The sequence below is a fragment of the Hoplias malabaricus genome, chromosome 4 (genome assembly GCF_029633855.1).
Source record: "Hoplias malabaricus isolate fHopMal1 chromosome 4, fHopMal1.hap1, whole genome shotgun sequence".
In the NCBI taxonomy this organism is placed as follows: Eukaryota; Metazoa; Chordata; class Actinopteri; order Characiformes; family Erythrinidae; genus Hoplias; species Hoplias malabaricus.
Window position 1 is genome coordinate 7571373 of NC_089803.1, and position 23737 is coordinate 7595109.

Sequence of the window (23737 nt, forward strand, 5' to 3'; positions counted from 1 at the left end):
TATATGTGGTCAGCAGGGTCTACAGGGAGAATGACCTGAGGAGTTCTGATTCAGACGTGTGTCTGGGTTATATGTGGTCAGCAGGGTCTACAGAGAGAATGACCTGAAGAGTTCTGATTCAGATGTGTGTGTCTGGGTTATATGTGGTCTGCTGGGTTTACAGAGAGAATGACCTGAAGAGTTCTGATTCAGATGTGTGTCTGGGTTATATGTGGTCAGCAGGGTCTACAGGGAGAATGACCTGAAGTGTTCTGATTCAGATGTGTGTGTCTGGGTTATATGTGGTCTGCAGGGTCTACAGAGAGAATGACCTGAAGAGTTCTGATTCAGATGTGTGTCTGGGTTATATGTGGTCAGCAGGGTCTACAGGGAGAATGACCTGAAGAGTTCTGATTCAGATGTGTGTGTCTGGGTTATATGTGGTCAGCAGGGTCTACAGGGAGAATGACCTGAAGAGTTCTGATTCAGATGTGTGTGTTGGTTATATGTGGTCAGCAGGGTCTACAGGGAGAATGACCTGAGGAGTTCTGATTCAGACGTGTGTGTCTGGGTTATATGTGGTCAGCAGGGTCTACAGGGAGAATGACCTGAAGAGTTCTGATTCAGATGTGTGTGTCTGGGTTATATGTGGTCTGCAGGGTCTACAGAGAGAATGACCTGAAGAGTTCTGATTCAGATGTGTGTCTGGGTTATATGTGGTCAGCAGGGTCTACAGGGAGAATGACCTGAAGAGTTCTGATTCAGATGTGTGTGTCTGGGTTATATGTGGTCAGCAGGGTCTACAGGGAGAATGACCTGAAGAGTTCTGATTCAGATGTGTGTGTCTGGGTTATATGTGGTCAGCAGGGTCTACAGAGAGAATGACCTGAAGAGTTCTGATTCAGATGTGTGTGTCTGGGTTATATGTGGTCAGCAGGGTCTACAGGGAGAATGACCTGAAGAGTTCTGATTCAGACGTGTGTGTCTGGGTTATATGTGGTCTGCAGGGTCTACAGAGAGAATGATCTGAAGAGTTCTGATTCAGATGTGTGTGTCTGGCTTATATGTGGTCAGCAGGGTCTACAGGGAGAATGACCTGAAGAGTTCTGATTCAGACGTGTGTGTCTGGGTTATATGTGGTCAGCAGGGTCTACAGGGAGAATGACCTGAAGAGTTCTGATTCAGATGTGTGTGTCTGGGTTATATGTGGTCTGCAGGGTCTACAGAGAGAATGACCTGAAGAGTTCTGATTCAGATGTGTGTGTCTGGGTTATAGGTGTTCAGCAGGGTCTACAAGGAGAATGACCTGAAGAGTTCTGATTCAGATGTGTGTGTCTGGGTTATATGTGGTCTGCTGGGTCTACAGAGAGAATGACCTGAAGAGTTCTGATTCAGATGTGTGTGTCTGGGTTATATGTGGTCTGCTGGGTCTACAGAGAGAATGACCTGAAGAGTTCTGATTCAGACGTGTGTCTGGGTTATATGTGGTCAGCAGGGTCTACAGGGAGAATGACCTGAAGAGTTCTGATTCAGACGTGTGTCTGGGTTATATGTGGTCAGCAGGGTCTACAGAGAGAATGACCTGAAGAGTTCTGATTCAGATGTGTGTGTCTGGGTTATATGTGGTCTGCTGGGTCTACAGAGAGAATGACCTGAAGAGTTCTGATTCAGATGTGTGTCTGGGTTATATGTGGTCAGCAGGGTCTACAGGGAGAATGACCTGAAGTGTTCTGATTCTGATATGTGTGTCTGGGTTATATGTGGTCTGCAGGGTCTACAGAGAGAATGACCTGAAGAGTTCTGATTCAGATGTGTGTCTGGGTTATATGTGGTCAGCAGGGTCTACAGGGACAATGACCTGAAGAGTTCTGATTCAGATGTGTGTGTCTGGGTTATATGTGGTCAGCAGGGTCTACAGGGAGAATGACCTGAAGAGTTCTGATTCAGATGTGTGTGTCTGGGTTATATGTGGTCTGCAGGGTCTACAGAGAGAATGACCTGAAGAGTTCTGATTCAGATGTGTGTGTCTGGGTTATAGGTGTTCAGCAGGGTCTACAAGGAGAATGACCTGAAGAGTTCTGATTCAGATGTGTGTGTCTGGGTTATATGCGATCAGCAGGGTCTACAGGGAGAATGACCTGAAGAGTTCTGATTCAGATGTGTGTCTGGGTTATATGTGGTCAGCAGGGTCTACAGGGAGAATGACCTGAAGAGTTCTGAATCAGATGTGTGTGTCTGGGTTATATGTGGTCAGCAGGGTCTACAGAGAGAATGACCTGAAGAGTTCTGATTCAGATGTGTGTGTCTGGGTTATATGTGGTCTGCTGGGTCTACAGAGAGAATGACCTGAAGAGTTCTGATTCAGACGTGTGTCTGGGTTATATGTGGTCAGCAGGGTCTACAGGGAGAATGACCTGAAGAGTTCTGATTCAGACGTGTGTCTGGGTTATATGTGGTCAGCAGGGTCTACAGAGAGAATGACCTGAAGAGTTCTGATTCAGATGTGTGTGTCTGGGTTATATGTGGTCTGCTGGGTCTACAGAGAGAATGACCTGAAGAGTTCTGATTCAGATGTGTGTCTGGGTTATATGTGGTCAGCAGGGTCTACAGGGAGAATGACCTGAAGTGTTCTGATTCTGATGTGTGTGTCTGGGTTATATGTAATCTGCAGGGTCTACAGAGAGAATGACCTGAAGAGTTCTGATTCAGATGTGTGTCTGGGTTATATGTGGTCAGCAGGGTCTACAGGGACAATGACCTGAAGAGTTCTGATTCAGATGTGTGTGTCTGGGTTATATGTGGTCAGCAGGGTCTACAGGGAGAATGACCTGAAGAGTTCTGATTCAGATGTTTGTGTCTGGGTTATATGTGGTCAGCAGGGTCTACAGGGAGAATGACCTGAAGAGTTCTGATTCAGATGTGTGTGTCTGGGTTATATGTGGTCAGCAGGGTCTACAGAGAGAATGACCTGAAGGGTTCTGATTCAGATGTGTGTGTCTGGGTTATATGTGGTCAGCAGGGTCTACAGGGAGAATGACCTGAAGAGTTCTGATTCAGATGTGTGTGTCTGGGTTATATGTGGTCAGCAGGGTCTACAGAGAGAATGACCTGAAGGGTTCTGATTCAGATGTGTGTGTCTGGGTTATATGTGGTCAGCAGGGTCTACAGAGAGAATAATCTGAAGAGTTCCGATTCAGACGTGTGTTTGGGTTATATGTGGTCAGCAGGGTCTACAGGGAGAATGACCTGAAGAGTTCTGATTCAGATGTGTGTGTCTGGGTTATATGTGGTCAGCAGGGTCTACAGAGAGAATGACGTGAAGAGTTCTGATTCAGATGTGTGTCTGGGTTATATGTGGTCAGCAGGGTCTACAGGGAGAATGACCTGAAGAGTTCTGATTTAGATGTGTGTGTCTGGGTTATATGTGGTCAGCAGGGTCTACAGGGAGAATGACCTGAAGAGTTCTGAATCAGATGTGTGTGTCTGGGTTATAGGTGTTCAGCAGGGTCTACAAGGAGAATGACCTGAAGAGTTCTGATTCAGATGTGTGTGTCTGGGTTATAGGTGTTCAGCAGGGTCTACAAGGAGAATGACCTGAAGAGTTCTGATTCAGATGTGTGTGTTTGGGTTATATGCGATCAGCATGGTCTACAGGGAGAATGACCTGAAGAGTTCTGATTCAGATGTGTGTCTGGGTTATATGTGGTCAGCAGGGTCTACAGGGAGAATGACCTGAAGAGTTCTGAATCAGATGTGTGTGTCTGGGTTATATGTGGTCAGCAGGGTCTACAGGGAGAATGACCTGAAGAGTTCTGAATCAGATGTGTGTGTCTGGGTTATATGTGGTCAGCAGGGTCTACAGGGAGAATGATCTGAAGAGTTCTGATTCAGACGTGTGTCTGGGTTATATGTGGTCAGCTGGGTCTACAGAGAGAATGACCTGAAGAGTTTTGATTCAGATGTGTGTCTGGGTTATATGTGGTCAGCAGGGTCTACAGGGAGAATGACCTGAAGTGTTCTGATTCAGATGTGTGTGTCTGGGTTATATGTGGTCTGCAGGGTCTACAGAGAGAATGACCTGAAGAGTTCTGATTCAGATGTGTGTCTGGGTTATATGTGGTCAGCAGGGTCTACAGGGAGAATGACCTGAAGAGTTCTGATTCAGATGTGTGTGTCTGGGTTATATGTGGTCAGCAGGGTCTACAGGGAGAATGACCTGAAGAGTTCTGATTCAGATGTTTGTGTCTGGGTTATATGTGGTCAGCAGGGTCTACAGGGAGAATGACCTGAAGAGTTCTGATTCAGATGTGTGTGTCTGGGTTATATGTGGTCAGCAGGGTCTACAGAGAGAATGACCTGAAGGGTTCTGATTCAGATGTGTGTGTCTGGGTTATATGTGGTCAGCAGGGTCTACAGGGAGAATGACCTGAAGAGTTCTGATTCAGATGTGTGTGTCTGGGTTATATGTGGTCAGCAGGGTCTACAGGGAGAATGACCTGAAGAGTTCTGATTCAGATGTGTGTGTCTGGGTTATATGTGGTCAGCAGGGTCTACAGAGAGAATGACCTGAAGAGTTCTGATTCAGATGTGTGTGTCTGGGTTATATGTGGTCTGCAGGGTCTACAAGGAGAATGACCTGAAGAGTTCTGATTCAGATGTGTGTGTCTGGGTTATATGCGATCAGCAGGGTCTACAGGGAGAATGACCTGAAGAGTTCTGATTCAGATGTGTGTCTGGGTTATATGTGGTCAGCAGGGTCTACAGGGAGAATGACCTGAAGAGTTCTGAATCAGATGTGTGTGTCTGGGTTATATGTGGTCAGCAGGGTCTACAGAGAGAATGACCTGAAGAGTTCTGATTCAGATGTGTGTGTCTGGGTTATATGTGGTCTGCTGGGTCTACAGAGAGAATGACCTGAAGAGTTCTGATTCAGACGTGTGTCTGGGTTATATGTGGTCAGCAGGGTCTACAGGGAGAATGACCTGAAGAGTTCTGATTCAGACGTGTGTCTGGGTTATATGTGGTCAGCAGGGTCTACAGAGAGAATGACCTGAAGAGTTCTGATTCAGATGTGTGTGTCTGGGTTATATGTGGTCTGCTGGGTCTACAGAGAGAATGACCTGAAGAGTTCTGATTCAGATGTGTGTCTGGGTTATATGTGGTCAGCAGGGTCTACTGGGAGAATGACCTGAAGTGTTCTGATTCTGATGTGTGTGTCTGGGTTATATGTGGTCTGCAGGGTCTACAGAGAGTATGACCTGAAGAGTTCTGATTCAGATGTGTGTCTGGGTTATATGTGGTCAGCAGGGTCTACAGGGACAATGACCTGAAGAGTTCTGATTCAGATGTGTGTGTCTGGGTTATATGTGGTCAGCAGGGTCTACAGGGAGAATGACCTGAAGAGTTCTGATTCAGATGTTTGTGTCTGGGTTATATGTGGTCAGCAGGGTCTACAGGGAGAATGACCTGAAGAGTTCTGATTCAGATGTGTGTGTCTGGGTTATATGTGGTCAGCAGGGTCTACAGAGAGAATGACCTGAAGGGTTCTGATTCAGATGTGTGTGTCTGGGTTATATGTGGTCAGCAGGGTCTACAGGGAGAATGACCTGAAGAGTTCTGATTCAGATGTGTGTGTCTGGGTTATATGTGGTCAGCAGGGTCTACAGAGAGAATGACGTGAAGAGTTCTGATTCAGATGTGTGTTTGGGTTATATGTGATCAGCAGGGTCTACAGGGAGAATGACCTGAAGAGTTCTGATTCAGATGTGTGTGTCTGGGTTATATGTGGTCAGCAGGGTCTACAGAGAGAATGACCTGAAGAGTTCTGATTCAGACGTGTGTTTCTGGGTTATATGTGGTCAGCAGGGTCTACAGAGAGAATGACCTGAAGAGTTCTGATTCAGATGTGTGTGTTTGGGTTATATGTGGTCAGCAGGGTCTACAGAGAGAATGACCTGAAGAGTTCTGATTCAGATGTGTGTCTGGGTTATATGTGGTCAGCAGGGTCTACAGGGAGAATGACCTGAAGTGTTCTGATTCTGATGTGTGTGTCTGGGTTATATGTGGTCTGCAGGGTCTACAGAGAGAATGACCTGAAGAGTTCTGATTCAGATGTGTGTCTGGGTTATATGTGGTCAGCAGGGTCTACAGGGACAATGACCTGAAGAGTTCTGATTCAGATGTGTGTGTCTGGGTTATATGTGGTCAGCAGGGTCTACAGGGAGAATGACCTGAAGAGTTCTGATTCAGATGTGTGTGTCTGGGTTATATGTGGTCAGCAGGGTCTACAGAGAGAATGACCTGAAGGGTTCTGATTCAGATGTGTGTGTCTGGGTTATATGTGGTCAGCAGGGTCTACAGGGAGAATGACCTGAAGAGTTCTGATTCAGATGTGTGTGTCTGGGTTATATGTGGTCAGCAGGGTCTACAGAGAGAATTACGTGAAGAGTTCTGATTCAGATGTGTGTCTGGGTTATATGTGGTCAGCAGGGTCTACAGGGAGAATGACCTGAAGAGTTCTGATTTAGATGTGTGTGTCTGGGTTATATGTGGTCAGCAGGGTCTACAGAGAGATTGACCTGAAGAGTTCTGATTCAGACGTGTGTTTCTGGGTTATATGTGGTCAGCAGGGTCTACAGAGAGAATGACCTGAAGAGTTCTGATTCAGATGTGTGTGTTTGGGTTATATGTGGTCAGCAGGGTCTACAGGGAGAATGACCTGAAGGGTTCTGATTCAGATGTGTGTGTCTGGGTTATATGTGATCAGCAGGGTCTACAGGGAGAATGACCTGAAGAGTTCTGATTCAGATGTGTGTGTCTGGGTTATATGTGGTCAGCAGGGTCTACAGGGAGAATGACCTGAAGAGTTCTGATTCAGATGTTTGTGTCTGGGTTATATGTGGTCAGCAGGATCTACAGGGAGAATGACCTGAAGAGTTCTGATTCAGATGTGTGTGTTTGGGTTATATGTGATCAGCAGGGTCTACAGGGAGAATGATCTGAAGAGTTCTGATTCAGATGTGTGTGTCTGGTTATATGTGGTCAGCAGGGTCTACAGGGAGAATGATCTGAAGAGTTCTGATTCAGATGTGTGTGTTTGGGTTATATGTGGTCTGCAGGGTCTACAGGGAGAATGACCTGAAGGGTTCTGATTCAGATGTGTGTGTCTGGGTTATATGTGATCAGCAGGGTCTACAGGGAGAATGACCTGAAGAGTTCTGATTCAGATGTGTGTGTCTGGGTTATATGTGGTCAGCAGGGTCTACAGGGAGAATGACCTGAAGAGTTCTGATTCAGATGTTTGTGTCTGGGTTATATGTGGTTAGCAGGATCTACAGGGAGAATGACCTGAAGAGTTCTGATTCAGATGTGTGTGTTTGGGTTATATGTGATCAGCAGGGTCTACAGGGAGAATGATCTGAAGAGTTCTGATTCAGATGTGTGTGTCTGGTTATATGTGGTCAGCAGGGTCTACAGGGAGAATGATCTGAAGAGTTCTGATTTAGATGTGTGTGTCTGGGTTATATGTGGTCAGCAGGGTCTACAGGGAGAATGACCTGACGAGTTCTGATTCAGATGTGTGTGTCTGGTTATATGTGGTCAGCAGGGTCTACAGGGAGAATGATCTGAAGAGTTCTGATTCAGATGTGTGTGTCTGGGTTATATGTGGTCAGCAGGGTCTACAGGGAGAATGATCTGAAGAGTTCTGATTCAGACGTGTGTGTCTGGGTTATATGTGGTCAGCAGGGTCTACAGGGAGAATGATCTGAAGAGTTCTGATTTAGATGTGTGTGTCTGGGTTATATGTGGTCAGCAGGGTCTACAGGGAGAATGACCTGACGAGTTCTGATTCAGACGTGTGTCTGGGTTATATGTGGTCAGCAGGGTCTACAGGGAGAATGACCTGAAGAGTTCGGATTCAGATGTGTGTGTCTGGTTTATATGTGGTCAGCAGGGTCTACAGAGAGAATGACCTGAAGAGTTCTGATTCAGATGTGTGTGTCTGGGTTATATGTGGTCAGCAGGGTCTACAGGGAGAATGACCTGAAGAGTTCTGATTCAGATGTGTGTGTCTGGGTTATATGTGGTCAGCAGGGTCTACAGGGAGAATGACCTGAAGAGTTCTGATTCAGATGTGTGTGTCTGGGTTATATGTGGTCAGCAGGGTCTACAGAGAGAATGACCTGAAGAGTTCTGATTCAGATGTGTGTTTGGGTTATATGTGGTCAGCAGGGTCTACTGGGAGAATGACCTGAACGGTTCTGATTCAGATGTGTGTGTTGTGGTGGAAGTTTTACCCTGAAAATATCAGACAGGCAGTTCTTGTGTCAAGTAACAAAAAGTTTTTATTAAGAGTAAGAGAGAGCGTGCGTTGTGGGATGAAACCAGCGGGCACACACTCTCCTGAGAGAAGGTTACACACAGTTTTAACATTTCCTGACGATGACGTGAGGAAGTGAAACAGAGCTTGCTCCATGTTCTGTAGCCTTGTTCTCCTATCTTATCAGCAACCTTGTAAGCTTGGTTGTGAGTACGCGATGTTCGTGTTGCAAGGTGCAACTGTCTGTTTAATCTGATGAATGTGAGCACATGCTGGTCACTTCTTCATGTCAAACGCCAAGGTACATTTTGCTCAGTATCAATCATAAATGAGTTTGTCATTACAATCCCCCCTATGATCCATCCATCCATTATCTGTAACCGCTTATCCAATTTAGGGTTGCGGGGGGTCCAAAGCCTACCTGGAATCATTGGGCGCAAGGCGGGAATACACCCTGGAGGGGACGCCAGTCCTTCACAGGGCAACACAGACATACACACATTCACTCACACACTCATACCTACGGACACTTTCGAGTCGCCAATCCACCTGCAACGTGTGTTTTTGGACTGTGGGAGGAAACCAGAGCACCCGGAGGAAACCCACGCGGACACGGGGAGAACACACCAACTCCTCACAGACAGTCACCCCGAGCGGGAATCGAACCCACAACCTCCAGGCCCCTGGAGCTGTGTGACACTACCTGCTGCGCCACCGTGCCTCCCCCCCCCCCTATGATACTATCAAAATTTACCTTAAAACAGTCCCACTAGACATGGCTATGATAATATGGTGTAAGCGTCCTAAGTCAGCTTGTCGCTGAATTTTACTAGGCAATCGCGTGCGCTGCATTGTATATGAGTAAGCGTATTTCTACAAATTCACTATGCACATGTGAACATAATCGAGTGTTTTATTAAACAGAAACAGGTGGTCCATCGAACAGGTCTCCCAACTCCAAGGCATCCTCGTCCGGGAGGGGCAGTGTTGCGATGTAAGTCAGCTGATTCTGCTGGAGAGAGAAAGAGCGGAGGAGGAGAGAGGAACAATGGGAAAGCATACATGGGATTAACAGTATGATGAAGAAAAACCCTATCAGCATGGGCAGGACCACGGTCAGCAGCCAGTGGCCCCATGGCCCCCACAGGGCAGTCAACTGTTCGAGCCACCCAGTTGGTTCGGCGCCCCGAGTGGCGTCTTCTACGTATCTCTGTAGTGCAGTTAGGTTTCTTAGGGCTTCCGCAATCTTGCCATGGTCTTGTCCTTCATCCGGGATGTATGTGCAGCAAGTAGTACCGATTATTTTGCACACGCCCCCTTGGGCTGCAGTGAGTAAGTCTAACGTCAGGCGATGCTGGAGAACCATATCACGCAGAGCGGCCAGTTCTGTCTTTGTCCCTACTCCCATTGTCGCAGTAGCATTAATAAGTCGAAGAAGGGCGTATCGATTTATTTCTACATGATCTCGCACCTCGCCTAGGCCGACCCACAGAAAAACTTGTTGCCAAACCTTCGCTCCCCCTCCCCAGATGCGATGGTCCCATGGGACTTTGGTGTCAGCTGTAATCCAGGTCTTACTTCCCCACTTATGTGTGTATGTGTCAGGTAGGTCCCTCTTGGTCCTACTGTGTAACATGCTTGTCGGGTGGTCATGCTTTTTCTTAATGAAGAAAGTGTGATCACTGAGATACACTATGGTGCATAACCCTCCCCAATTTGGTGGGATATGTGTGTAGGCTTTATATCCACATATAAAATACCAATCTGCCAATACTCTACTACCCTTCCAACCTGGGACTATGGCTGAACACTGCGCGGTTTGGTTAGTACCTGGGATTAACTGCTTATACGTCTGGTTACGGGAGCATTTGGCGCGTCGCATGGTGCGCTTGCCAGAGCAGTTAAGATTGCTCAGGCATGACAAACATGCTGAGGCGCGTAGATAGGGGCAGAAAGTATAGGTGTTATTACACAGGGACGCCGGGAAGCTTCCAAGGCTGGTAGAGCCATTATTAACGAAGCATATGGGGAATGTCTTTAACTGTACACCAGATAGGGATACTGTCTGCGGTAGGGATATGGTACGAGGTGATTGTGGCCAGGCCAGTAGATCATGCAACATGGAACAATTTTGGTTGGCCAGTGGTGTGCCAGACCAGGATATGTTCAAAGGTTTGGAGAAATTTGCTTTGGCATACGTGGTTAGTCGCCCTGGGTGGGTTGCTAGTCCTAGCAAACAGTTTGTCAAGGGTGCGGTCAGATTGTACGGGTAGAGATGTGATCCGCTTACGCTAGTTGGCATATGGGAACATGCATAGCATCCCGATACATTGCGAGTGTGTGCAGTGTATTGTACTAGTTGCCACCACTGGTTCGCTTGGTACTCGTGCGGGGTTGCATCTCCAGAGGCGGCCACAGAAGCGAGGAGGCAGGAGAGGATTATTCCAAGCACGCCCGCTCTTGACGGACCCGAGCACAGAAAGGGCCTGCCCATAGCGGCAGTTAACTCCCTAATCCGTGCAGGTCCGGTCGGTTGTGCTGGCGTCTACCTCTACTGCTGGAGCTCGCTTACAGTGAGTGTGGTGCACCCAGGTGCCTCTTCCTTCTGTTTTAACTGCAGTGTGTGTAGTCAGGAGCACTTGGTACGGTCCTCTCCACCTGGCGTCTTTCCAGTGTTGTCTTCTTAGATCCTTAATCAGCACCCAATCGCCTGGTTTGAAGTCATGCAGGAACTGGTCAGCTGGGCTCGGCAGGACAGCTTTTACCTGTGGATAGATATCAGACAAGATTGTGTAGAGTTTTGAGCAGTAAGCTACCAAAGTGTCGGACAGTAGGACTTGGTCCTGTAGGGGTGGTCCCACTCCAATATTGGGAGGTCTTCCAAACACTATCTCAAAAGCGCTGAGGCCTGTTTTTGGTTGAGGTCTGGTTCTCATCTGCCACAACACTAATGGTAGGCATTTGACCCAGGATAACCCTGTATCCTGGTGCATTTTGGCTAATCCATTCTTTAATGTGCCATTCATTCGTTCCACCGCCCCTGCACTGGCAGGGTGGTAGCTGCAATGTTTTATCATGTCTATACCTAGGTGCTTGGTCAGATCAATCAGACCTCGTTGTACGAATGGGGTGCCATTATCGCTCGAGATGCGGGTTGGAAGACCCCACCTGGGGATTATTTCTCTCAACAACATTTTCGTAACAGCTTGTGCGTCCTGTTTACCTGTGGGAAAAGCTTCCGTCCACTTGCTGAACATACATACGCAAACCAACATGTATTTCTTTCCCTCTGCCTGAGTCAGTTCTACAAAATCAATTTGCCAGTGCTGGAATGGTTCTGTTGCGGGCGGGTGGCCCGCTGTGGAAGTTTGCGCATGTGCTGCTTTCGCAGAGTGTTGTGCGCATATCAGACACTGAGAACAAAATTTTTGGGTTAAGTTCATGAGGCCTGGAGCGTACCACTGCTTTCTCAAAGTGTCCACTATCCCCCCTTTGGACATGTGGCTACGCCCATGTACAATCTTAATCAGGCCTCTCGCGTATGCTTTGGGTAGGCAGGGTTTGTTTGTTGGCGCATGCATCCAACCTTGTGGGGTCAGTGAACACTTGTCTTGTTTCCACCTCCTTATTTCAGCTGCCGTGGCTGAAGACTGGATATCTGCAAGAGATACGGTAAGGTTAGTCACAGGAATAGCAGAGGCTTGGATTTGGGGTTTGAGTGCTGCTGCTTTCGCAGCAAGGTCTGCCTTTGCATTACCCTTGGTGATGTAATCAGTTCCCTTTTGGTGAGCCGCACACTTAACTATAGCTAATTCTTTGGGTAGTAGGATAGATTCCAGGAGTTCGGCCACTAACTGGTGATGTTTAATGTGTGTACCATTGCTAGTCAGGAATTTACGGTGTTTCCAGATTGCAGCAAAATCTGAGGCCACGCCCCAAGCATATCTGGAATCCGTGAAAACCGTCGCTGACTTACCTTCTGCGAGTTTACATGCCTCGATTAGGGCTACCAGTTCGGCGGCTTGGGCCGAATATGTGGATGGCAAGGGTTTAGCCACTAAGACCTCTGAAGCAGTCACAACCGCACATCCAACATTATTCACGCCGTGTCGGTCTCTGGAAGCTGATCCATCTACAAACAAAACAAGATCAGGGTTAGTGAGAGGTTCGTCTTTCAGGTCTAGTCTGGGTGTGCATGTTTCAGTCAGTACTGCCACACAGTCATGTGGTTCCTCGTCCTCGACCGTAGGGAGCAGGGTTGCTGGATTTAGGGAGGTGCAGTGTTTTACTGTGATGTTTGGCATGTCTAGCAATGTAGTGTGATACCTCAGCCATCGCTGCGCCGACAAGTGTGAGACCTTCTGGTCCTGCAATATTCTGTGAACTGCATGTGGTACTAGGAGTGTAAGTGGAGAGTAAGCAACAATGTCACGTGATGCTAAGACTGCTTTTTCCGCAGCTGCCACTGCTCGGAGGCAAGCTGGCAGTCCCTGTGCAACTGCATCCAATTTTGCAGAAAAATAGGCAACCGGGCGTTTATGTGGTCTGTGCTGTTGGCACAGGACAGAAATCATATAGCCCTCTTTTTCATCCACCATCTGGTGGTAGGGTTTGTCTGGATCGGGGACTCCTATAACTGGAAAAGTTTGCAGTGTTTGTTTAAGGTTAGTGAATGCCTTTTCTGCCTCTGCAGTCCAGACCAGTCTGGAAGAGCTAGTTCCCTTAGTGGGTATTAAGTTTCGCAAGGGGCCCTCAGCCTGAGCATAAGATGGTATAAACGCTCTACAGTAAGATGCAGTTCCTAAAAATGAAAGCATTTGTTTTTTGGTTTGCGGTTTAGGTATGGCTGCAATCGCTGCCGCTCGTTCTGCTGACAGTGTATGGGTGGAACCTGTCAGGATGTGGCCCAGAAAAGTCACTTCCTGTTTACAATATTGCAGTTTTTTAAGAGACGCTTTGTGCCCCTCCTTAGCCAAGTGCAGCAGGAGGTCATGAGATGCTACAACACAAAGTTCTCTCGTGGGGGCAGTTATAAGCAGGTCATACACGTACTGTAGGAGGGAAACGCCCTCAGGAAGAACTAAACCATCTAAGCTTTGTTTCAACGCTCCATTGTAAATGGTAGGGGACTCACAATATCCCTGACATAGCCTGGTGAAGGTATAGGGTTTACCCTCAAATTGGAAAGCAAACCAGAATTGGCTATCAGGATGCACTGGAACGCTAAAAAAAGCGTTTGCTAAGTCCACAACTGTGTACCACTGTGTGTCAGGCGGGATGGATGATAAGATGGTGTGTGGGTTGGGTACCTCTGGGGCTCTAGCGTGAACTGCAGCATTTACAGCCTGCAAATCTTGAACAAAACGCCAGTTATCTCCCCCTGGTTTCTTAACTGGGAAGATAGGTGTTCTGACTGGGGAAGATGGGCATGGGATAATTACTCCTGCCTCTTTTAGTGCCTCGAGTACTGGCCTAATACCTTCCAGTGCCTCCTTCCGTAAGGGGTACTGGTTCTGTTTGGGTCTGTATGTGCTCTTTGGGGTTATCACAACGGGTTCACAATTCCTAATGAGGCCCACATCATTTTTACCTTTTGCCCAGAGGGTATCTGGGATATCTGCTAGGTCTGTTGGCAAAACTACCTCTGTTACCATGGACAGTGTATCATTTGCTGCCAATGTGACCACTCTGTGCGCATGGAACAGGTAAGGTGTGACTATTTTATATACATTTGTGCAACGGCTGTGCATGATGGGCAGTGGTCCCTCCACAGGACGCCAGTCTGTAACCTTCAACACTACTGTGTTTAACCATGTACCCACGTCCTTCCATTCCTCATGCGGAGCCTTTCCCAGCGACACATGAGGAATGGAGTCATACACTTCAAACAGCTGAATTTGGTCCCTGTTTAGGGTGACTGTTGCGCCTGCGAGGGTATTGCCCACGTACACTGTGTTAGTCCTAATAATTTCGTTCTGCACTTCCTTAAAGAACTTTAGTTCGAATTCTTTATCTGGCCCTTCACTTATTGTGGCTGTGACATGCAGCTGATCAGGCTGCATCCACTGCATTGCTGTCTCCATACTTAAGTCTTTAGCTTCGTTTAATAGCATCGCTCCTAGATTTCCATGCCCGCTCTTCAACTCCCATTCATATACATACAGAGGTTCTCCCAATCCGTACCTCACGCCCTGAAAATCAGGGTGTTCTTCTGCAAAGTCCACCGACAATCCCGTCGGGGTACTTTCCAGCTTACACTTTAGTTTACACATGAGATCTCTGGCTAGTGAGTTTACTGGGCAACACATGGAAATCAGGAAACTGTGCTGAAAATTTCTATCTCCCAATCTACATTCGAGCAGGCCAGAGATTGGCTCTTTGGTCAGTCTCCCTCCAGCTCCAATGGTCGTTATTGATTTGTTTGTGAGTGGCACATTTATTTCATTCCCTTTAATAACTGAGTGAGCTGCCCCACTATCTACTAAAAATTTCAATGGCTTGTTTTTTACAATGAGGGTTACCATAGGCAAATCTAAAGCGTTCTTAGTCAATTGCGTTTGATAAAGTAAATAAGGTGATTGTACTTCCCTGTCTGATGCGTCGGTGTGTTCCCTGGTGTTCCCTCCTCCGCCCGTCATTCCTCCTCGCCATCCGCTGGTGTCCAGCTGGTTGGGTATTTTGGATTATTTGGTGGTTGTGGGCAATCGCGCGCTAAATGTCCTGGCTTATCGCAGTTGTAGCATCGATTGTGTCGCTCCATGTCAGGTCCTCCAGGCGCTTTGCGTTCTTTCTTTTTTTGATCTCTTCCCCTGCCTCTCCCACGTCCTCTACGTGTGGTCTGGGCTTGGAACTGCTGCACCATGGTTAACATGACTTGTTCTTGGACGTCCGCCTTTTTCTTGTTCCTCTTGTTTTCTTGCTCGCGGAGTAGTGTTTCGTGGTGTCTGGCATGCTCCTCGATGATCGTCAGGGGCTGCTTTGAGTAACCCACGCAAGTGGTCTTTACGCCTGCGAGAATCTGAGGCTTCAGATCCAGCAGGAGGCTTTGGACCAGGTAAGACTCCCATGTGGAGCGGTCCGTGGTTCCGATCGCCAATGTCACTGGTTTATCTAATCCACAGCTTTCAGTGTGGACCATGGTGAGCCGAGCAACATAGTCTGACACTGTTTCGTCGTCCTTCTGGACACACGAGCCGATGCGGGAGGACTTGACCATTGCAGGAAAAGCTTGTTTGAGTCTCCCTTGTAAATCCGTTATGACCTTTCTATAGTCATTATTGTCCGCATGGTCCAGGCTCGGGTTGACCATTTTTGGGTCCCCGTTTGCCCACTCTCGGTCGATCTTTAAGAACTGTGATCCGAGAACAAGGAGGTACAGGCGACGTAATTCCGTTTGGGTTGGTTTAAACGAATTCACAAAGGGTATCAGTTCGTCCGCTGCGCGCGACCCTCCCACCTTCAGGGGGTTGGGCAGACTTTGCGCGATATCTTTTATGTCCGTTTCTGTCCAGTAGCGGACCACCAGTGTGGGTCCACTTGCTCCAGCCACTTCAACCATTGGGCAATGTAGCACTGGTTCCGCTGTCTTTCTTCCTATTGGTGAAAAATCAGACGTGTGTGTCTGGGTTATATGTGGTCAGCAGGGTCTACAGGGAGAATGATCTGAAGAGTTCTGATTTAGATGTGTGTGTCTGGGTTATATGTGGTCAGCAGGGTCTAAAGGGAGAATGACCTGAAGAGTTCTGATTCAGATGTGTGTGTCTGGGTTATATGTGGTCAGCAGGGTCTACAGAGAGAATGACCAGAAGTGTTCTGATTCAGATGTGTGTGTCTGGGTTATTTGTGGTCTGCTGGGTCTACAGAGAGAATGACCTGAAGAGTTCTGATTCAGATGTGTGTGTCTGGGTTATATGTGGTCAGCAGGGTCTACAGGGAGAATGACCTGAAGGGTTCTGATTCAGATGTGTGTGTTTGGGTCAGCAGGCTCTACCAGGGGAGATACCTGAAGGGTACTGGGTTCAGATGGGCATGTTTAGTAGGTGTTTATTAAACTCAGTTTATTTGGCAGGGTGAATTTTGTGTGTGTTAGGTGAAGTGAGTTGATTATTTTCATTGAACCGTTGAAATAATTCACCAGTATTTGGAGTGCCAAGAAGGCCAGCCCCCCCCCCCAAAAAAAACTACATACACTCACATGTTTTGCAGATATTGTAGAATGGCTTAAAGAGTGATGATTGTAACTGAGGAGTCTGTGAGAAGTAGAAAACAACAACTTCCAGCGACAAAAGCAAAAGCAGGAACAAAAGAACACATTTAAAAGACAACAGAAGTCATGCACTGTGCTTGACTAACTTAAAAACAAATATAATTACACAGATTAGTTTCTTGTAGATGTGTCTCCTATAAGAGGAACTTTAAGAGCATTTACAGTTTAAAAAAAAATTAGAGGTCTTTACAATAACTCCTAAAAGACATAGGCAGCTGAGGGGCCCTTTCAGTATGAGTTTTAAAACATGGAAATGTTCTTCAAACATTTCAGTAATCAGTCCTGCTGGTAAAACACCTGTGAACAGATTTCCTGCTCTGAGACAGTAAAGGGTTTACATTTGCACAGTAACTAACATCCTGTGATGAACACAGCTGAAGGAGACTCTAGTAAAACACTGTAGTGTTGAGTGGAGCTGAACACGGTGGTGAACGGTGTTAGAGCAGTAGTGATGGACACAGCTGAAGGAGACTCTAGTAAAACACTGTAGTGTTGAGTGGAGCTGAACACGGTGGTGAACGGTGTTAGAGCAGTAGTGATGGACACAGCTGAAGGAGACTCTAGTAAAACACTGTAGTGTTGAGTGGAGCTGAACACGGTGGTGAACGGTGTTAGAGCAGTAGTGATGGACACAGTTGAAGGAGACTCTAGTAAAACACTGTAGTGTTGAGTGGAGCTGAACACGGTGGTGAACGGTGTTAGAGCAGTAGTGATGGAAACAGCTGAAGGAGACTCTAGTAAAACACTGTAGTGTTGAGTGGAGCTGAACACGGTGGTGTATGGTGTTAGAGCAGTAGTGATGGACACAGCTGAAGGAGACTCTAGTAAAACACTGTAGTGTTGAGTGGAGCTGAACACAGTGGTGAACGGTGTTAGAGCACTAGTGTTGGACACAGCTGAAGGAGACTAGTAAAACACTGTAGTGTTGAGTGGAGCTGAACACGGTGGTGAACGGTGTTAGAGCACTAGTGTTGGACACAGCTGAAGGAGACTCTAGTAAAACACTGTAGTGTTGAGTGGAGCTGAACACGGTGGTGAACGGTGTTAGAGCAGTAGTGATGGACACAGCTGAAGGAGACTCTAGTAAAACACTGTAGTGTTGAGTGGAGCTGAACACGGTGGTGAACGGTGTTAGAGCAGTAGTGATGGACACAGCTGAAGGAGACTCTAGTAAAACACTGTAGTGTTGAGTGGAGCTGAACACGGTGGTGAACGGTGTTAGAGCAGTAGTGATGGACACAGCTGAAGGAGACTAGTAAAGCACTGTAGTGTTGAGTGGAGCTGAACACGGTGGTGAACGGTGTTAGAGCAGTAGTGATGGACACAGCTGATGGAGACTCTAGTAAAACACTGTAGTGTTGAGTGGAGCTGAACACGGTGGTGAACGGTGTTAGAGCAGTAGTGATGGACACAGCTGAAGGAGACTCTAGTAAAACACTGTAGTGTTGAGTGGAGCTGAACACGGTGGTGAACGGTGTTAGAGCAGTAGTGATGGACACAGCTGAAGGAGACTAGTAAAACACTGTAGTGTTGAGTGGAGCTGAACACAGTGGTGAACCGTGTTAGAGCAGTAGTGATGGACAAAGCTGAAGGAGACTCTAGTAAAACACTGTAGTGTTGAGTGGAGCTGAACACGGTGGTGAACGGTGTTAGAGCAGTAGTGATGGACACAGCTGAAGGAGACTCTAGTAAAACACTGTAGTGTTGAGTGGAGCTGAACACGGTGGTGAACGGTGTTAGAGCAGTAGTGATGGACACAGCTGAAGGAGACTCTAGTAAAACACTGTAGTGTTGAGTGGAGCTGAACACGGTGGTGAACGGTGTTAGAGCAGTAGTGATGGACACAGCTGAAGGAGACTCTAGTAAAACACTGTAGTGTTGAGTGGAGCTGAACACGGTGGTGAACGGTGTTAGAGCAGTAGTGATGGACACAGCTGAAGGAGACTCTAGTAAAACACTGTAGTGTTGAGTGGAGCTGAACACAGTGGTGTATGGTGTTAGAGCAGTGTAGAGTAGTGATGGACACAGTTGAAGTTAAATGAGATAAATTATGTCCCAATCCTGCTCTCAACTCTCTTGAACCTAGAACGCTGCCATGGTTTTTGTCCCATCCTCACGCTTTATCATCATAGTGCACACTTCAAGGTAGGTCTTAGGGCTTAGGGAAATAAAGTGGAACAGATTTTACAGAGGTGCTCATAAACAGTAAATAAAAGTGAATAATACAGAAACAGACCATGTACAGAGATGAAAATGGTTGTGTTATTTTGTGTAAGGTAATGTCAGAACATGTGAAACTTACAACACTTTATATAATTCAGAAAATAAGTAGCAAACAAATGAGATAAAATTCATATTGTCATATGACAGCCCACCCCCCCACAACCCCAATCAGTTAAATATTGAAATTATGTCCAGTACAGGGACAGTTTCCTTAAAAATTAAATATTCAAATGTGTCTTTACATTTTTCCCTTTTTCTGCTCGTGGTCACAGTCTAAATCAAGGCAGACATTTTTCACTTCAGGTTTAAAAGTGATCCAGGTTTAAAGAGGTCGCCTTCTGAACTTATACGTCTTTGAAAATAAGACTGAACTGTAATGGTACGTTTGGTTTAAGGCGATAGAAAACTGGACAGGGAGCTCTCTGACTAAAACTGGACCACAGAACAGGAAGATGTTGCCAACAGATGTGCATTGCTGACAGCAGCAGAATTAAAAAAAAGAAAAGAAAAAAAAACAGAACTGAAGCTCTGTAGTTCTGCTCAGATCCTGTTTATTGCTGTAAAATAAGTGACGCTGACTCTGTTTTCCAGATGCAGTAAAACTGTCTCAGATAAAGAGCTGAGCTGATTTCCCTCCTCTCAGTTCTGTATGGTAGTTGGATCTTGTTACCCCTCCTTTTTATTTCAGTTAATGTAAAATACAACCACTATATTCACTAAGTATCCAGCACCAACCTCCTGTACTCACCTCTTCAGGGTTTGGGGTTTAAATACAGCAGACTCCTGGGGTTTAACCTCTCTCTCTGTGTATTTATTTAATCTACTGCTCACATTAATTTTAACTTTGGAGAATAACTCACCGCCGAGAGAAAGGTGAAGAACTACAAACAGCACAAAAACCCAAAGTCCAGCTGCTCCCATCGTGAACTGGTCACTGGTCCAGAGTTTACTTCACAATTCTCTGATGAAGGTCCGTGTACAGTTTGTCACAAAAATCTCAGTGCAATTTTCACTTTTTAAAATCTCTAGACTGATGCATTAAAACATCAAGGTGTTGCACACTATAATCTATATCCAGTAAAGTGTTCTGTTCCTGCTCTTCACTGTTCATGGTTCTCGACAGGTGACATCATCTTGTAAACAAGACTCAGTCTGACATGTCCTAAGAACAATGTAAACTTTGTGCAGAGAAGTCTCGCCCCCACCGCAGCTCACTGAGGTAAAGTTTGTTTCATATTCGACATTCACCTACGTAAGCCTTGTAGTGTGTAAGGAATACATTTCTGTATTGACTTCATTGAATGTGTTTCACTTCATTAGACACATCAAATACAAAGTTTATTAGTTTTATTTGAATATTAAAATAATTATAAATAAACAGATTAATAGTATAATAATACTATTATAATATAATATAATAAGGGGCAGCATGGTGGCACAGCAGGTTAGTGTCGCAGTCACACAGCTTCAAGGGCCTGGAGGTTGAGGGTTCGATTCTTGTCTTGTCGTGTCTTGGTTCCTCCAAAAGTTTTTTCCTCCAGCCTCCACTGTTGTCTTCGGCTGTTCACCTGGTGACATTCCGTTCTGATACCAATTGTGTAAAGCTGCTTTGTGACAACATCTGTTGTAAAAAGCGTTATATAAATACATTTTAATTTATTGATTGATTGAGGAGAATGCTTTAAAGGAGCAATCAGTGATTTTCTCATGTTATTCATTATTAAAACTGACTGACCCCTAGTGGCCTGAGTTCCATAGAAAACTCACAAGAGCAGAATGACTCAGTGATGACTACAACTATAATGTAAAAGTGTTTTTTACAGTGTAAAACACATGTAAACTATGATCAATTAATAGAACAAAATATTCTCTGTTCCACATTGACAGCAAAATCAGGATAAACCATACACACCTACAATAAAGTGTAAAAAATAAAAACTAAAGAAAAAGAGTTTGTGCTTCTGTATTTAACACAGTTCTGGGTCATGGTGCATGAGTGAAGGGGGCTATAGAGTCAATATATTTACACAAACTCTGAGTAAATACTTCACTTACAATTGAAATGTGCAATTACTGGTCACAATAATATGTCAATTGAAATATGTCTTGTAGTGAACACCTCTTTCAGGTCCCAAACCTTCTCTAACCATTAGGCCACAGCTGTCCTCATCATGTGCTTACTCCTTCCGTTCTGGACAGTGTTTTCTAAATGTGCTCAAATCTTAGAACCAAACCTGTAAAGACTTGTAAATTAATAGCATTTTTGCATAGTTTCTACAGCTTATTTTTTTCCTCCAGAAAATTACAGGTTCACCGCATGTTCCCCATGTGCTTGATCAATTTCATACATCAAAAAATAAATATTTTGTGGTCAGAGTATTAACTATAAAATAAAGAAAGAAAGAAACAAAAAGACATTTCAGCTTTAACATGGCGCTAGCTTCAAGATTAACTTTGAGAAACACTGGAGTGAAAATCAGGCTCTCAGGAGTGGTTAGGAGTATTTTTAAATCAAATCAAATCAAATCAAATCAAATTTATTTATATAGCGCTTTTCACAACTGATGTTGTCACAAAGCAGCTTCACAGAATTCCAGTAAGACAAAGATTTGACATGAAATGTAAAAACAAATGTAAAACCCTCAAGTGAGCAAGCCAGGGGCGACAGTGGCAAGGAAAAACTCCCCCAGCTGAGGAAGAAACCTTGGGAGGAACCAAGGCTCACAAGGGGTGACCCATCCTCCTCTGGTCAATCTACTGGTGATAATAGTTAGTAGTCCGTGAGAACTTCAGTGTAGGGACAGCTTCAAGGCACTTGGTGGTTGCTGGAGCGTGGGCAGCTGGTCTGAAGTGTGGAGGAGGATCTTGACAGTCATCCATCAGTGTCCAGACAGACAGGTGGGCAGTCGTTTACTCGGAAAAATGTAAAGATATAGAATTAGTTTTGAACTGTTTTGTGTTTGTAAAGTAGAAAATATGAAAATGCGGCACGGTGGCGCAGCAGGTAGTGTCGCAGTCACACAGCTCCAGGGGCCTGGAGGTTGTGAGTTCGATTCCAGCTCCGGGTGACTGTCTGTGAGGAGTTGGTGTGTTCTCCCCGTGTCCGCGTGGGTTTCCTCCGGGTGCTCCGGTTTCCTCCCACAGTCCAAAAACACACGTTGCAGGTGGATTGGCGACTCGAAAGTGTCCGTAGGTGTGAGTGTGTGAGTGAATGTGTGTGTGTGTGTGTCTGTGTTGCCCTGTGAAGGACTGGCGTCCCCTCCAGGGTGTATTCCCGCCTTGCGCCCGATGATTCCAGGTAGGCTCTGGACCCCCCGCGACCCTAAATTGGATAAGCGGTTACAGATAATGGATGGATGGAAAATATGAAAATTTCCAGAGTGTGGCTAATGACTCCGGCAGATCTGACTATGACAGCTTTAACTAAAAGGAGAGAACCAGGAGGACACACAGACACGGGAGCATCCTGAAACACTGGCATCCCTCCGCTCCACCGTCAACAAACCTGAGTGATCGCGAGAAGCGGCGGGACGACAGCACCAGCGTCTCAGTTTACTATAATTCCCTGTGTCCATGGACCCCCCGGATCTGCCGCCTTTATCCATGGGGGAGTATTAACTACCAAAAGATAAACTAAACAAATGTGTTTTTAGCCTAGATTTGAAGATTGTGACTGTGTCTGAGTCCCGAACATTTTCTGGAAGATCATTCCAGAGTTTGGGGGCTTTATAAGAAAAGGCTCTTCCCCCAGCTGAGGCCTTCTGAATTCTGGGAACTATTAAAAATCCAGTATTCTGTGATCTGAGTGAACGTGGAGGCTCATAATAGGAAATTGTATCTTGAAGATATTCAGGAGCAAGCCCATGTAGAGCTTTATATGTTAATAACAGAATTTTGTAATCGATACAGGATTTAACAGGCAGCCAATGAAGTGATGATAAAACTGGGCTGATATGTTCAAATTTTCTAGTTTTAGTGAGGACCCTAGCTGCAGCATTTTGAACTAGTTGAAGTTTTCTTAAATTGCTGCTGGTGCATCCTGACAGTAGTGCATTACAGTAGTCAAGCCTTGAAGTAATAAAGGCATGTACTAATGTTTCTGCGTCCTGAAGGTATAAGGCATTTCTAATCTTAGCAATATTGCGAAGATGTAAAAAAGCTGTCCTAGTGATACTACCTATGTGTTGATCAAATGATAAATCCGGGTCAATTATGACACCAAGATTTTTTGCTGCTGAACCAGGTTTAACTGGGAAGTTAGCTAGATTTAAAATTAAATCTGATAATTTATTTCTTGCCACTTTTGGACCCAAAAGCAGGACCTCTGTTTTGTTGCTGTTTAGAAGGAGGAAGTTACGCAGCATCCAGCCTTTCACGTCTTTTACACAGTCCTCTATTTTCTTTAATCTGTGTTTGTCATCGGGCTTGGCTGAAATATACAATTGTGTGTCGTCTGCGTAACAGTGAAAGTTAATGTCATGGTTTCTTATAACTGTGCCTAGCGGTAACATGTATAATGTAAATAATAATGGTCCTAAAATAGAGCCTTGTGGAATTCCAAATCTTATTTTAGAATAATTTGAATTTAGATTGTTTACTTTTACGAATTGATAACGTTCCGTTAAGTATGATTTGAACCATAATAGGGCTGTCCCTGTGATTCCAACCATGTTTTCTAACCTTTCTATAAGAATATTGTGGTCTATTGTATCGAAGGCTGCGCTTAGGTCAAGAAGCACCAACAGGGATACGTGACCTTGATCAGAGGCAAGAAGAAGAACATTTGTTATCTTGACTAGAGCTGTCTCTGTACTATGATGTGGCCTGAATCCAGATTGGAATTTTTCATATATATGATTCTTATGTAGATATGAACTAAGTTGTTGGGCCACAGCTCTTTCTAAGATCTTAGACAGAAATGGCAAATTAGAAATAGGCCTGTAATTAGA